The 12,191-nt window shown below is 51.4% G+C and overlaps 1 protein-coding gene across 7 annotated transcripts in view; it reads right to left on the reverse strand.

Moving 5' to 3' along the window:
* c20h2orf42 (chromosome 20 C2orf42 homolog) overlaps positions 1 to 12,191 on the reverse strand; it is a 47,351-nt gene that overhangs the window by 28,605 nt on the left and 6,555 nt on the right. For 5 of the 7 annotated variants that reach the window (XM_072485987.1, XM_072485992.1, XM_072485990.1 and 2 more), the window contains exon 2: positions 1,636 to 1,684. The gene's annotated coding sequence lies outside the window, so the exon portion shown is untranslated. Of the gene's footprint in view, positions 1 to 1,635; positions 1,685 to 10,023; positions 10,181 to 12,191 lie in introns of those variants that run through there. The other 2 variants (XM_072485989.1, XM_072485988.1) reach the window with 1 other exon arrangement.

Genomic DNA, 12,191 nt, shown 5'->3' on the forward strand with positions numbered 1-12,191 from the left:
TCCAGTCCCACCTCGGTTGACCACACCAGTACAAAGTGTGCAAGAAATTTGGCATGTTTGCATTTGGTCTGATGAGTGCAAGACACAAAACTTTGATGACCTGTCTCTTTTCAGCAAGATTTAATTCGATGCCACTGACAACCTCGCCTCAGTAAAAAAAAAGGAATGACATGTATCTCAAACAATATTAATCACTTCTCAATAAAAGCTTGATATTGGGAGTTGTGGGACCAGACTACAGTCCTGTTAGGATGGTAATGACATTTAACAAGGGGAAGCAGGAAAACACTTGAACAACTATGCTAGAAGAATGGCTGCTCACTGTCCCAAAGTCGGGATGGTTAAATGCCATTGCAGTTTACGTTAATCTAAAGTGACTGTCACACAAGCCATCGGGGACCTTCATATATATATATTGGATGCCTTTAAAGATGTTCTGGAGTTTTATGTGAAGAAACAGCAAAACACGAATTTCCTTTTCCCAAAAATTGGAGGGAGGTTGCCTCCGAGTGTTAAGTTTGGCAGGATGTCAATGGCTAAAGCGGTGAAGCACACAGTGTACCTTTCCAATTGCTGTTACCTCCACTAGGTATGGAACTCTCTGAGACCATTGCGCTGCCTCATTTTAGCCTCTTGCGTCTCCCCCATTTCACTGGTGGTCGTGCCTTCAGCAGCCGAGACCCTAAGTGCTATGATCGCCTTCCTAAATCTCTCCACCTTTATTACACTCCTTAGAATCAACCAATTTGGCCCAGTCTTTAGTCATTCAAATCTTTTAAAAAATAAATTTAGAGTACCCAAATCTCTTTTTCCAATTACGGGGGCAATTTAGCGTGGCCAATCTACTTACCCTGAACGTCTTTGGGTTGTGAGAGTGAGACCCACACAAATACGGGAAGAATGTGCAAACTCCACAAGGACTGTGACCCGAGGCCGGGGTCAAATCCAGGTCCTCGGTGAGGCAGCAGTGCTAACCACTGCGCCGCCGTGCTGCCCCAGGTCATTCAAATCTAAGTGACTTGCAATTATTTAACAACCCGTCACGCCAAATGAATTAAATCTTGCTGAAAAGAGCCAGGTCGCCGAAGATTCTTGCCTTGCACTCATCAGAACAAATTTCAAATGATCACAGCCAGTTAGACGGCAGTCGGTTTGCCAACCAACCAATCCTTTTCCCCTTTGGCATAAATGGTTGCGATCGTTGGGGAATTTAAAAAGCGACACGTTGCCGAAGCTTTTCCTTTTGGGCTCATCGTGGCAAGTGTAAATTGTTGTGATGGTTTGAAATTTGCCATTCTTGCATTTGTCCTGTTGAATGCAAGGTAACACTTTTCACCAACATTCAAGAAGGATAGTAAGCGAGCCAAGGTAATATAAAATTGCAAATACGAGTTTGATGCTCTGGAGAAAATAAACAATTGAGTAATGTTTCTTCCAATTATTTGAAATCTAGCAGGCACAGAACTGTATTTAGTTCCTACAATATATTGCACTTTGTGCTGCTGCCAGCGTCCAGAGAAAATATTGAACAAACTCAAAATCTCTATTGAGTCTATTGCAATAGTTATCATTTACGCTGCACATTTATGCCAACACATTATTCTTCCGCTGGAATATTTTAATAAGACTACCCACCTTCTTGATTTTTGTCCTGCTTGCTCTTTCCATATTTTTGACCAGAAGTCTACAAAAAATTACAAATCACAGACAGTTAAACAGTTCTTAAACACAAGGGAAAACTTTAACTGAAGTCTTACACCTTCACGATAAATATTCCACCGAGCAACCCTAATTCAGTTCAAAGGCGACTTATAAATAAAGTTAACAGGCAGATGACATGCTTATCTGCGTAGAGATTTTTTGGAGAGAGAACTTTTCAAGAGCAACCTGAAAATCCTTCTGTCCTGTCAGAAGACTCTGCTCAACCCGTTAGCATTTGGGAATGCTGCTATTAAACTTAAAAAATTCTAGCAGAATGCAAAACTAGACAGACCTGGCTCCTCCCATTAATTTTGTCATCTGTATCCCACTAAGTTCCATCACCTGCTTAGCTAGGACTACAAACAATCCCTCATAAATTGTCTACACTCCAGGGAATCCCCAGCCCGCTATAGGTGAACAGGTAAATGGCTAAAATCAATCATGAGGCGGCATGGTGGCGCAGTGGTTAGCACTGCTGTCTCATGGCGCTGAGGACCCGGGTTCGATCCCGGGTCACTGTCTGTGTGGAGTTTGCACATACTCCCCATGTCTGCGTGGGTCTTAACCCCACAACCAAAAGATATGCAGGGTAGGTGGATTGGCCACGCTAAACTGCCCCATAATTGGAAAAAAATAGGGTACTTTAAAGTTTAAAAAAAACAATCATGACCTCACCTTTTATGACTTCTTAATTGCAGCTTTAGCTGTCACACAGTCTGAATACTTTAACCTATTTTATTTAAGAATATCACTGCAACAAATATATATCCAAACTCAGACTTTTAAAAAAAACCTTACTACAAAGATATAAAATACAACATATACCTGTATGGCAATTTTTTACATTCATCACAACACAATGCCAGTGTTACTCTAACCTCATTTCCCTACCCTTTCCCTGTACTATTTTATATTCATTCTCTTTAAATACTTATCGATCTCCCTTTAAAAATATTCTAACACCTACCCCAACTCCTGGGGTGAAGCATTCCTAGTCACAACAACACTCTTACTAGTTTCTACTTTTATTTTCGAACATTAATCCCCTATCTCTGTCAGTTCACCTACACTCATTATAAAAGATCTTACCAGGGTGTACAAGTCCATCCAGAACTTTGTCCCTCCCTATCACCATGACCACCCTTGCCACCACCAACTCTACAGCCCTCCAAGATCTCTGTGAGCATTTCACCTTATGGGTAAAATTAAGAAATAGAAAAGGATTTCTGACTGGAGAGGGAGTTGTGTACAGACCCAAAAGTGGCAACCGTGAAATGGCAGAATGTATAAATGCAGAGGTTGGATAAGTATAATTGTGGTTGTTGGAAAGCAATCATCTCAGCTCCAGGATATTGGTATATTGGTGCAGTAGTTCCAAGGCCCAGCCATCTTCAGCTGCTTCATCAATGACCTCCCCATCGCAAAGCCAGAAGTGGGGATATTCGCTGATGACTGCAGAGTGTTCAACACCATCCCCAACTCCTTAGATACTGAAGCAGTCCATTTATAAATGCAGCGAGACCTCGACAATACTCAAGCTTGGGCTAATAAGTGGCAAGTAACATTTGTGGCACACAAGTGCCAGTCGATGACCCTCGACTTTCAATTGCCTTATCATCACTGAATTCCTTAATAACATCCTGAGAGTAACCACTGACCAGAAACAGAACTGAACCAGCCAGAAACATACTATGGTTAAAAGAGTAGGTAAGAGGCTTTGAATTCTGTGATGAGTTGTTCACCTTCCGACTCCCCAAAGCCTGCCCACCATCTCAAGTCAGGAGTGTGATGGAATACTCTCCACTTGTCTGGACGAGTGCAGCTCCTACAACACTAAGAAGCTCAACACCATCCCAGTTTACTAAGCAGACAAGCAGGTCAGATAGGAAGCTAGGGAGTTGCTTAAGTCTGTTCAGGAAGGACTTCCGGTTGCGGCTATGCAGAGCTAAGTCGCACGTTCGGCAGCTCCCGCTTGGAATGGACTATTGGGCTCTTTTCAGGGTCCCCAACGGCATTTTTCCGACATTTCCCGGTGTGGGAAGAAGACTGCAACATTCCCCTGACAGTGTATGGCTTGGACCAGGAGCGGGGTGACTAAAAAAGTGGTGGTGAAGCCAAAGAAAGTGCAAGGGAAGAAGAGCAAGATGGCTGCGGGCGGGGACCAGGCAGTGTGGATGCAGTGGGTGCAGGAGCAGCAGGAGGTTATCCAGCGCTGCTTCAGGGAGCTCAAAGCGGACCTGCTGGAGCCGATGAAGGCTTCTATCGATAAGCTGCTGGAGACCCAGACGGCCCAGGGGGTGGCGATCCGCAAGGTCCGACAAAAGATCTCAGATAACGAGGACGAGATCTTGGGCCTAGCGGTAAAGGTGGAGGCGCACAAGGCGCTCCACAAGCAGTTGGAAAGCGCGGGCTTTTTCCCGCGCTGAAGGCTGGAGGGGGCGGGGCCGGGGCAGGGAAGGGCGGGTTTTTTCCCACGCTTGGGATGGAAGGGGGAGGCAGAGAATCTGCTGGTGGGTAATGCAGGGGGAGGGGAAGTCCCACAATGGGAGGAGTCGAAGGAGAGGCGGGAGGGGCCGGGGTCAGCAGGAGTCAGCTGACTTGCGGGAGTGCAATGGGGGGAGCAATGCAGCTGGGAGGGGTCCTAGCTGGGGGGTGGTGGGGAACCGGGTTGCTGCTGGTATGGTCAAGGGGGAGCTGGAGCGAGTAGAGGGGGTTGTGACGGGGGTCTTCCGCCGTGGGGAACGGGCCAGGCGTGGGGTGCGGGCACGTGGCTAGTCGGTGGGGGAGGGGGGCGGGTAGCCCCCTGATCCGGCTGATAACCTGGAACGTAAGGGGGCTGAAAGGGCCGGTTAAGCGGGCCCGGGTGTTCGCGCACCTGAAGGGGCAGAAGGCGGATGTGGTCATACTCCAGGAGACACACCTGAAGGTGGCAGACCAGGTAAGATTGAGGAAGAGGTGGGTAGGCCAGGTGTTTCATTCGGGGCTGGATGCCAAAAATCGTGGGGTGGCGATCTTGGTGGGAAAGAGGGTGTCATTTGAGGCGTCGAGCATTGTGAGTCAGTGGCGGCAGGTACGTAATGGTAAGTGGTAAGCTGCAAGGGGAAAGGGTGGTGCTGGTCAACGTGTACGCCCCGAACTGGGACAATGCGGGTTTTATGCGGCGCATGTTGGGTCGGATCCCGGACTTGGAAGTGGGGGGCCTGATAATGGGGGGGGGGGGACTTTAACACGATGTTGGATCCGGCACTGGATCGTTCCAGGTCTAGGACGGGTAGGAGGCCGGCGGCGGCTAAAGTGCTGAGGGGGTTTATGGACCAGATGGGAGGGGTGGACCCTTGGGGATTCGCAAGGACGGGGGCTAGGAAATTTCCATTCTTCTCACATGTTCATAAGGCCTATTCCTGGATCGACTTTTTTGTTATGAGCAGGGCGCTGATTGCGAGAGTAGAGGATACCGAGTACTCTGCGATAGCCATTTCGGATCACGCCCCGCATTGGGTAGACCTGGAGCTGTGGGAGGAGAGGGACCAGCGCCCGTTGTGGCGCTTGGAGGTGGGGCTGTTGGCGGATGAGGAGGTGAGCGAGCGGGTCCGAAGAAGAATAGAGGGATACCTGGAGGCCAATGATAAGGGGGAGGTCCGAGTGGGGATGGTCTGGGAGGCACTGAAGGCGGTGGTTAGGGTAGAGCTGATTTCCATTAGGGCCCACAAGGAGAGGAGAGAGCAGAGGGAGAGGAGAGAGCAGAGGGAGAGGCTGGTGGGGGAGATGGTGAAGGTAGACAGGTATGCGGAGGTGCCGGAGGAGGGACTGCTGAGGGAGAGGCGTACCTCTAGGCCGAATTCGACCTGTCGACCACCAGGAATGCGGACGCGCAGTGGAGAAAGGCCCAGGGGGCGATTTATGAATATGGGGAAAAGGCAAGTTGGATGCTGGCACATCAGCTTCGGAAGCGGGATGCAGCTAGGGAGATTGGGGGAGTTAAGGATGGGGGGGGGGGGGGGGGGGGAGTGTGGTGGGAGTGTGGTGCGGAGTGGGGTTGGCATCAATGGGGTCTTCAGGGACTTTTATAAGGAACTGTATCGGTCCGAGCCCCCACTGGAGGAGGGAGGGTGGGCCGCTTTCTGGACCAACTGAAGTTCCCGAAGGTGGAGGAGGGACTGGCGGCGGGATTAGGGGCCCCAATTGGGTTGGAGGAGCTGGCCAAAGGGATAGGGAGCATGCAGACGGGGAAGGCACCGGGGCCGGACGGTTTCCCGGTTGTATATTACAAAAAATATGTGGACCTGTTGGGCCCGTTGCTGGTTAGGACCTTCAATGAGGCAAGGGAGGGGGGGGGGTCATTGCCCCCGACGATGTCCCGGGCACTGATCTCCTTGATCCTGAAGCGGGACAAGGATCCCCTGCAGTGTGGGTCTTACAGGCCAATTTCATTGTTAAATGTAGATGCCAAGGTGCTGGCGAAGGTCTTAGCCATGAGAATTGAGCATTGTGTGCCGCAGGTCATCCATGAAGACCAGACGGGGTTCGTGAAGGAAAGGCAGTTGAACGCGAATGTGCGGAGGCTCCTGAACGTTATTATGATGCCGGTGAGGGAGGGGGAGGCGGAGATAGTGGCGGCGATGGACGCTGAGAAGGCCTTCGATAGGGGAGAGTGGGGGTACTTGTGGGAGGTGCTGAAGAGGTTCGGGTTTGGGGAGGGGTTCATCAGGTGGGTTAGGCTGTTGTACGAGGTCCCGATGGCGAGTGTGGCCATGAATAAGAGGAGGTCTGAGTACTTTTGGTGTCCCTTGTTCCCCCTGCTCTTCGCGCTGGCAATTGAACCCTTGGCTATGGCACTGAGAGAGTCGAGGAACTAGAGGGGGCTGGTGCGGGGTGGGGAGGAGCATAGGGTGTCGCTCTATACGGACGACTTGCTGCTATATGTGGCGGACCCGGTGGGGGGAATGCCGGAGGTAATGATGATCCTCAGGGAATTCGGGGATTTCTCAGGGTACTAGGTCAACATGGGGAAGAGCGAGTTGTTCGTGGTTCACCCAGGGGACCAGGAGAGGGGGATTGGCGAGCACCCACTAAAAAGGGCGGAGAGGAGCTTCAGGTATTTGGGAGTCCAGGTGGCCAAGAGCTGGGGGGCTCTGCATAGGCTTAATTTCACGAGGCTGGTGGAACAAATGGAGGAGTTTAAGAGGTGGGACGCGTTGCCGTTGTCCCTGGTGGGTAGGGTGCAGTCAGTCAAGATGACGGTGCTCCCAAGGTTTTTGTTCCTGTTCCAGTGCCTCCCCATTCTTATCCTGAATGCCTTCTTTAGGCGGGTCAACAGGAGCATAACGGGGTTTGTGTGGGCGTAAGAGACTCCCAGGGTGAGAAGGGTGTTCCTGGAGCGGAGTAGGGATGGGGGGTGGGGGGGGTGGAGGGGCTGGCGCTGCCCAACCTCTGTGGGTACTACTGGGCCGCCAATGTGGCGATGGTGCGCAAGTGGGTGATGGAGGGGGAGGGGGCAGCATGGAAGAGGCTGGAGACGGCGTTTTGTGAGGGTACGAGTCTGGAGGCGCTGGCAATGGCGCCGCTGCCTCCAATGAGGTATACCACGAGTCCGGTGGTGGCGGCTGCCCTCAAAATTTGGGGGCAATGGAGGAGCAGGGGGGAAGTGGGGGCCTCGGTGTGGACCCCGATACGGGGGAACCACCGGTTTGTCCCAGGGAGGATAGATGGAGGGTTTTCGGGGTGGCACAGGGCAGGGATAAGAAGGTTGGGGGACCTGTTTGTGGATGGGAAGTTCGCGAGCCTGGGTGAGCTGGAGGAAAAGTACGGGCTTCCCCCCGGAAAACACCTCTAGGTATCTACAGGTAAGGGCGTTTGCCAGGCGGCAAGTGGTGGAATTCCCGCTGCTGCCGCCACGCACGGTACAGGACAGGGTGCTCGGGTTGGAGAGGGGAAGATCCCAGCAACATACCAGGTGATGCAGGAAGAGGAGGAGGCCTCGATGGAGGTGCTGAAAGGTAAGTGGGAGGAGGAGTTGGGGGAGGAGATCGAGGAGGGGACGTGGGCAGATGCCCTAGGGAGGGTGAACTCTTCCTCTTTGTGCGCAAGGCTCAGCCTCATACAGTTTAAGGTGCTGCACAGGGCACACATGACCGGGACAAGGATGAGCCGTTTTTTTTTGGGGTGAGGACAGGTGTGTTAGGTGCTCAGGGAGCCCAGCAAACCACACCCATATGTTCTGGGCATGCCCAGCGCTGGAGGAATTTTGGAAGGGCATAGCGAGGACGGTGTCGAGGGTGGTAGGATCCAGGGTCAAACCGGGCTGTGGGCTCGCAATATTTGGGGTTGCAGAGGAGCCGGGAGTGCGTCCCTGGTAGCCCGGCGAAGGATTCTTCTTCAGTGGAAAGATGCGAGGTGTGGAATCCTGGATCAACGATATGGCGGGGTTTATTAAATTGGAGAGGGTGAAATTTGCCTTAAGGGGATCGGTGCAAGGGTTCTTCAGGCGGTGACAACCGTTCTTGGACTTCCTGGCAGAACGGTAGACAATGGTCAGCAGCAGCAGCAACCCGGGGGGTTGGGGAGGGGGGTTCTATTTTATTTTTGTTTGTCTATACTGGGGGATCTGAGGGGGTTTATATATTTGCTATGTGTTTCGGCGGGTGTTAATATATTATTTATGTATAGGGGGGAGGGGGCACAGGGTTGTTTTGTTTTGTATTTAATTCTATTGGGTTCCTTTTACATTTTGTTGTTGATATTTTGTGAAAGCTTTAATAAAATTTTTTTTTTTTTTAAAGTCTGCTCAGGAAGATTTTCTGTGACAATGTGTTCTGGAGGCAACCAGAGGGCACGCTGTGCTCGGTTTGCAATGATTCATAAACCAGGTTTAGTTAACAGTGCAGGAACACTGACTGAATAGCATTTGATTATCTATTTCAATACCTTCTCCATTCGACAGTGTCAGTTTTTGTCTGATGGAGCTGATCACCATTTGCTGGCTGGGAACCCCTTTTGAGCATCCTGAGTTCCTAAAATGGTACTATATAAATGCAAGTTCTTCCTAGTCGTAAGAACTAGAACATAAGAACTATGAGCAGGAGTAGACGATCCGGCCCCTCGAGCCTGCTCCGACATTCAATAAGATCATGGCTGATCTTTTTATGGACTCAGCTCCACTTACCCGCCCGCTCAGCGTAATCCTTAATTCCTTCACTGTTCAAAAATATATCTTTGCCTTAAAAACAACCAGCGAGGTAACCTCAACTGCTTCACAGGGAATTCCACAGATTTGATTTAATTTATTGTCACATGTACCGAGGTACAATGAAAAGTATTTTTCTGCGGCCGGGGTAACGTACACAGTACGTACATAGTAGACCAAAAAAGAATAATCGACAGAGAACATTGACAAATGGTCCATCGACAAACAGTGATTGGTTACAGTGCGGAACAAGGGGCCAAACAAAGCAAATACAGGAGCAAGAGCAGCATAGGGCGTCGTGAATAGCGTTCTTACAGGGAACAGATCAGTCCGAGGGGGAGTCGTTGAGGAGTCTAGTAGCTGTGGGGAAGAAGCTGTTCCTATGTCTGGATGTGCGGGTCTCCAGACTTCTGTATCTTCTGCCTGATGGAAGGGTCGGGAAGAAGGCAATGCCTGGGTGGGAGGGGTCTCTGATAATGCTGTCTGCCCTCCTGAGGCAGCGGGAGGTGTAGACAGAATCAATGTGCGGGTGGCAAACTTGCGTGATGCGTTGGGCTGAGTTCACCACACTCAGCAGTTTCTTGCGATCTTGGGCCGAGCAGTTGCCATACCAAGCTGTGATGCAGCCGGATAGGATGCTCTTTATGGCACATCTGTAGGCGTTTGTGAGAGTCGATGCAGCCATGCCAAATTTCTTTAGCTTCCGTCGGAAGTAGAGACGTTGTGGGGCTTTCTTGACTGTTGCATCAACGTGAGTGGACCAGGACAGACTGTTGGTGATGGTGACCCACAGGAACTTAAAGCTATCGACCATCTCCACTTCGGAGCCATTGATGCGGGGGGGGGGGGGGGGGGGGGGGGGGGGGGGGGGGGGGTCGTGCTACGCTTCCTGAAGTCGATGATCAGTTCCTTGGTCTTTCCGACATTTAGAGAGAGGTTGTTTTTGGTACACTAAGTGATCTATCTCCTTTCTGTAGTCTTGGGTGAAGAAGTTCCTCCTCAACTCAGTCCTAAAACTGCTTCCCCTTATTTTGAGGCTATGCCCCCTAGTTCTGCTTTCACCCGCCAGTGGAAACAACCTCCCCGCTTCTATCTTAATTATTCCCTTCATATTGTTATATGTTTCTATCAGTACCCACCCTCATTCCACTCAATCTCTCCTCATAAGTCAATCCTCTCGACTTCCGGGTGCGGCGATGACCAGCTGAGTCGCACGTTTCGGCAGCTCCCGGTGAAACGGACTTTTGGGCTCTTGATAGGAGCCCCAACGGCAATTTTGACGGCTAAAAACACTGTGCGGTAAACCAGAAGGGAATCCCCCCTGGATACGGATGAAAAAAGGAGGAGAAAGTGGCCGGATTGCAGTGGATCCTTTAGAACAGCGGCAAGGAAGGCAAACAAAAACCAAGATGGCGTCGGAAGGTGGCAGTTTAACATGGGGCCCTGAACAACAATAGTTCTTGAAATGTTGTGTGGAAGAGCTCAAAAAGGAAATGAAGAAAGAGCTGTTGGCCCCGATACTACAGGCGATCGAAGGGCTAAAGGAGGAACAAAAGACCCAGGAGCGGAAGCTTCGGGTCGTGAAGGCAAAGGCAGCCGAGAATGAGGACGACATACAGGGCCTGGTGGTGAAGACGGAGATGCACGAGGCACACCATAAACGATGTGTGGAAAGGTTGGAGGCACTGGAGACCAACGCAAGGAGGAACAACCTGAGGATTCTTGGTCTTCCTGAAGGTGCGGAGGGAGTGGACGTCGGGGCATATGTGAGCACGATGCTGCACTCGTTAATGGGAGCGGAGGCCCCGGCGGGTCCGTTGGAGGTGGAGGGAGCATACCGAGTGATGGCGCGAGGACCGAGAGCAGGAGAAATTCCCAGAGCCATAGTGGTGAGATTCCTCTGTTTTAAGGATAGAGAAATGGTCCTTAGATGGGCAAAGAAAACTCGGAGCAGTAAATGGGAGAACGCGGTGATCCGCGTTTATCAAGACTGGAGTGCGGAGGTGGCGAGAAGGAGGGCGAGCTTTAATCAGGCCAAGGCGGTGCTTCATAAAAAGAAGATAAAATTTGGAATGCTGCAACCGGCAAGACTGTGGGTCACATATCGAGGGAGGCACCACTACTTTGAGACGGCGGATGAAGCGTGGACTTTTATTGTGGAAGAAAAACTGGAATGAGCGGGTTATTAAAAAGAACGTTTGAACAAAGTGGTGGGGCGAATGTGGGGGGCGAAGAGGGGGGTTAAAAAGGGGGGAAAGAGGAGTTTTATGTACTAATCCTGCGATGTGGTAACTTTTCTCTCTTCCACAGGTGGTGATGGGGGGAGGAGGGGAGGTGGAGATGGGGTGTTGGCCATTGGAGGCGGGGCCAAGGGAGAAGCGCGGGCTTGGTTCTCGCGCTATGATAATCATGGCGGGAATAGAGAAGCAGGAAGGAGGGGGCGTCGCACGGTGCGAGCCGAGGTCACGGGGGGAAGCCGAGGTCGGCCAGAGTTTGCTGACTTCTGGGAGCAACATGGGGGGAGTAATTACGCTAGCGGGGGATCTAGCGGGGGGGGGGGGGGGAGGGGGGAATTACTGGGTTGCTGCTGCTGGGGAGAGGGGGGAGCTGGTATGGGAGGGGATGGGCGGGGGGGCACCGCCTGGGGGAGATACAGCTGCGTGGGAACCGGGTGAGGAGCTGGAAAAAGGGGATGGCTAATCGACAAGGGGGGGGGGGGGTAGGAAGCCCCCCAACCCGGCTGATCACGTGGAACGTGAGAGGGCTGAACGGGCCGATAAAGAGGGCACGGGTACTCGCACACCTTAAGAAACTTAAGGCAGATGTGGTTATGTTACAGGAAACGCACCTGAAACTGATAGACCAGGTTAGGCTACGCAAAGGATGGGTGGGGCAGGTGTTTCATTCGGGGCTAGATGCGAAAAACAGGGGGGTGGCTATATTAGTGGGGAAGCGGGTAATGTTCGAGGCAAAGACTATAGTGGCTGATAACGGGGGCAGATACGTGATGGTGAGTGGCAAACTACAGGGGGAGACGGTGGTTTTGGTAAACGTATATGCCCCGAACTGGGATGATGCCAATTTTATGAGGCGGATGCTAGGACGCATTCCGGACCTAGAGATGGGAAAGCTGATAATGGGGGGAGATTTTAATACGGTGTTGGAACCAGGGCTGGATAGGTCGAAGTCCAGGACTGGAAGGAGGCCGGCAGCAGCCAAGGTACTTAAAGATTTTATGGAGCAGATGGGAGGTGTAGACCTGTGGAGATTTAGCAGACCTAGGAGTAAGGAGTTCTCGTTTTTCTCC

The sequence above is a fragment of the Scyliorhinus torazame genome, chromosome 20, assembly GCF_047496885.1.
Source record: "Scyliorhinus torazame isolate Kashiwa2021f chromosome 20, sScyTor2.1, whole genome shotgun sequence".
Taxonomy (NCBI): Eukaryota; Metazoa; Chordata; class Chondrichthyes; order Carcharhiniformes; family Scyliorhinidae; genus Scyliorhinus; species Scyliorhinus torazame.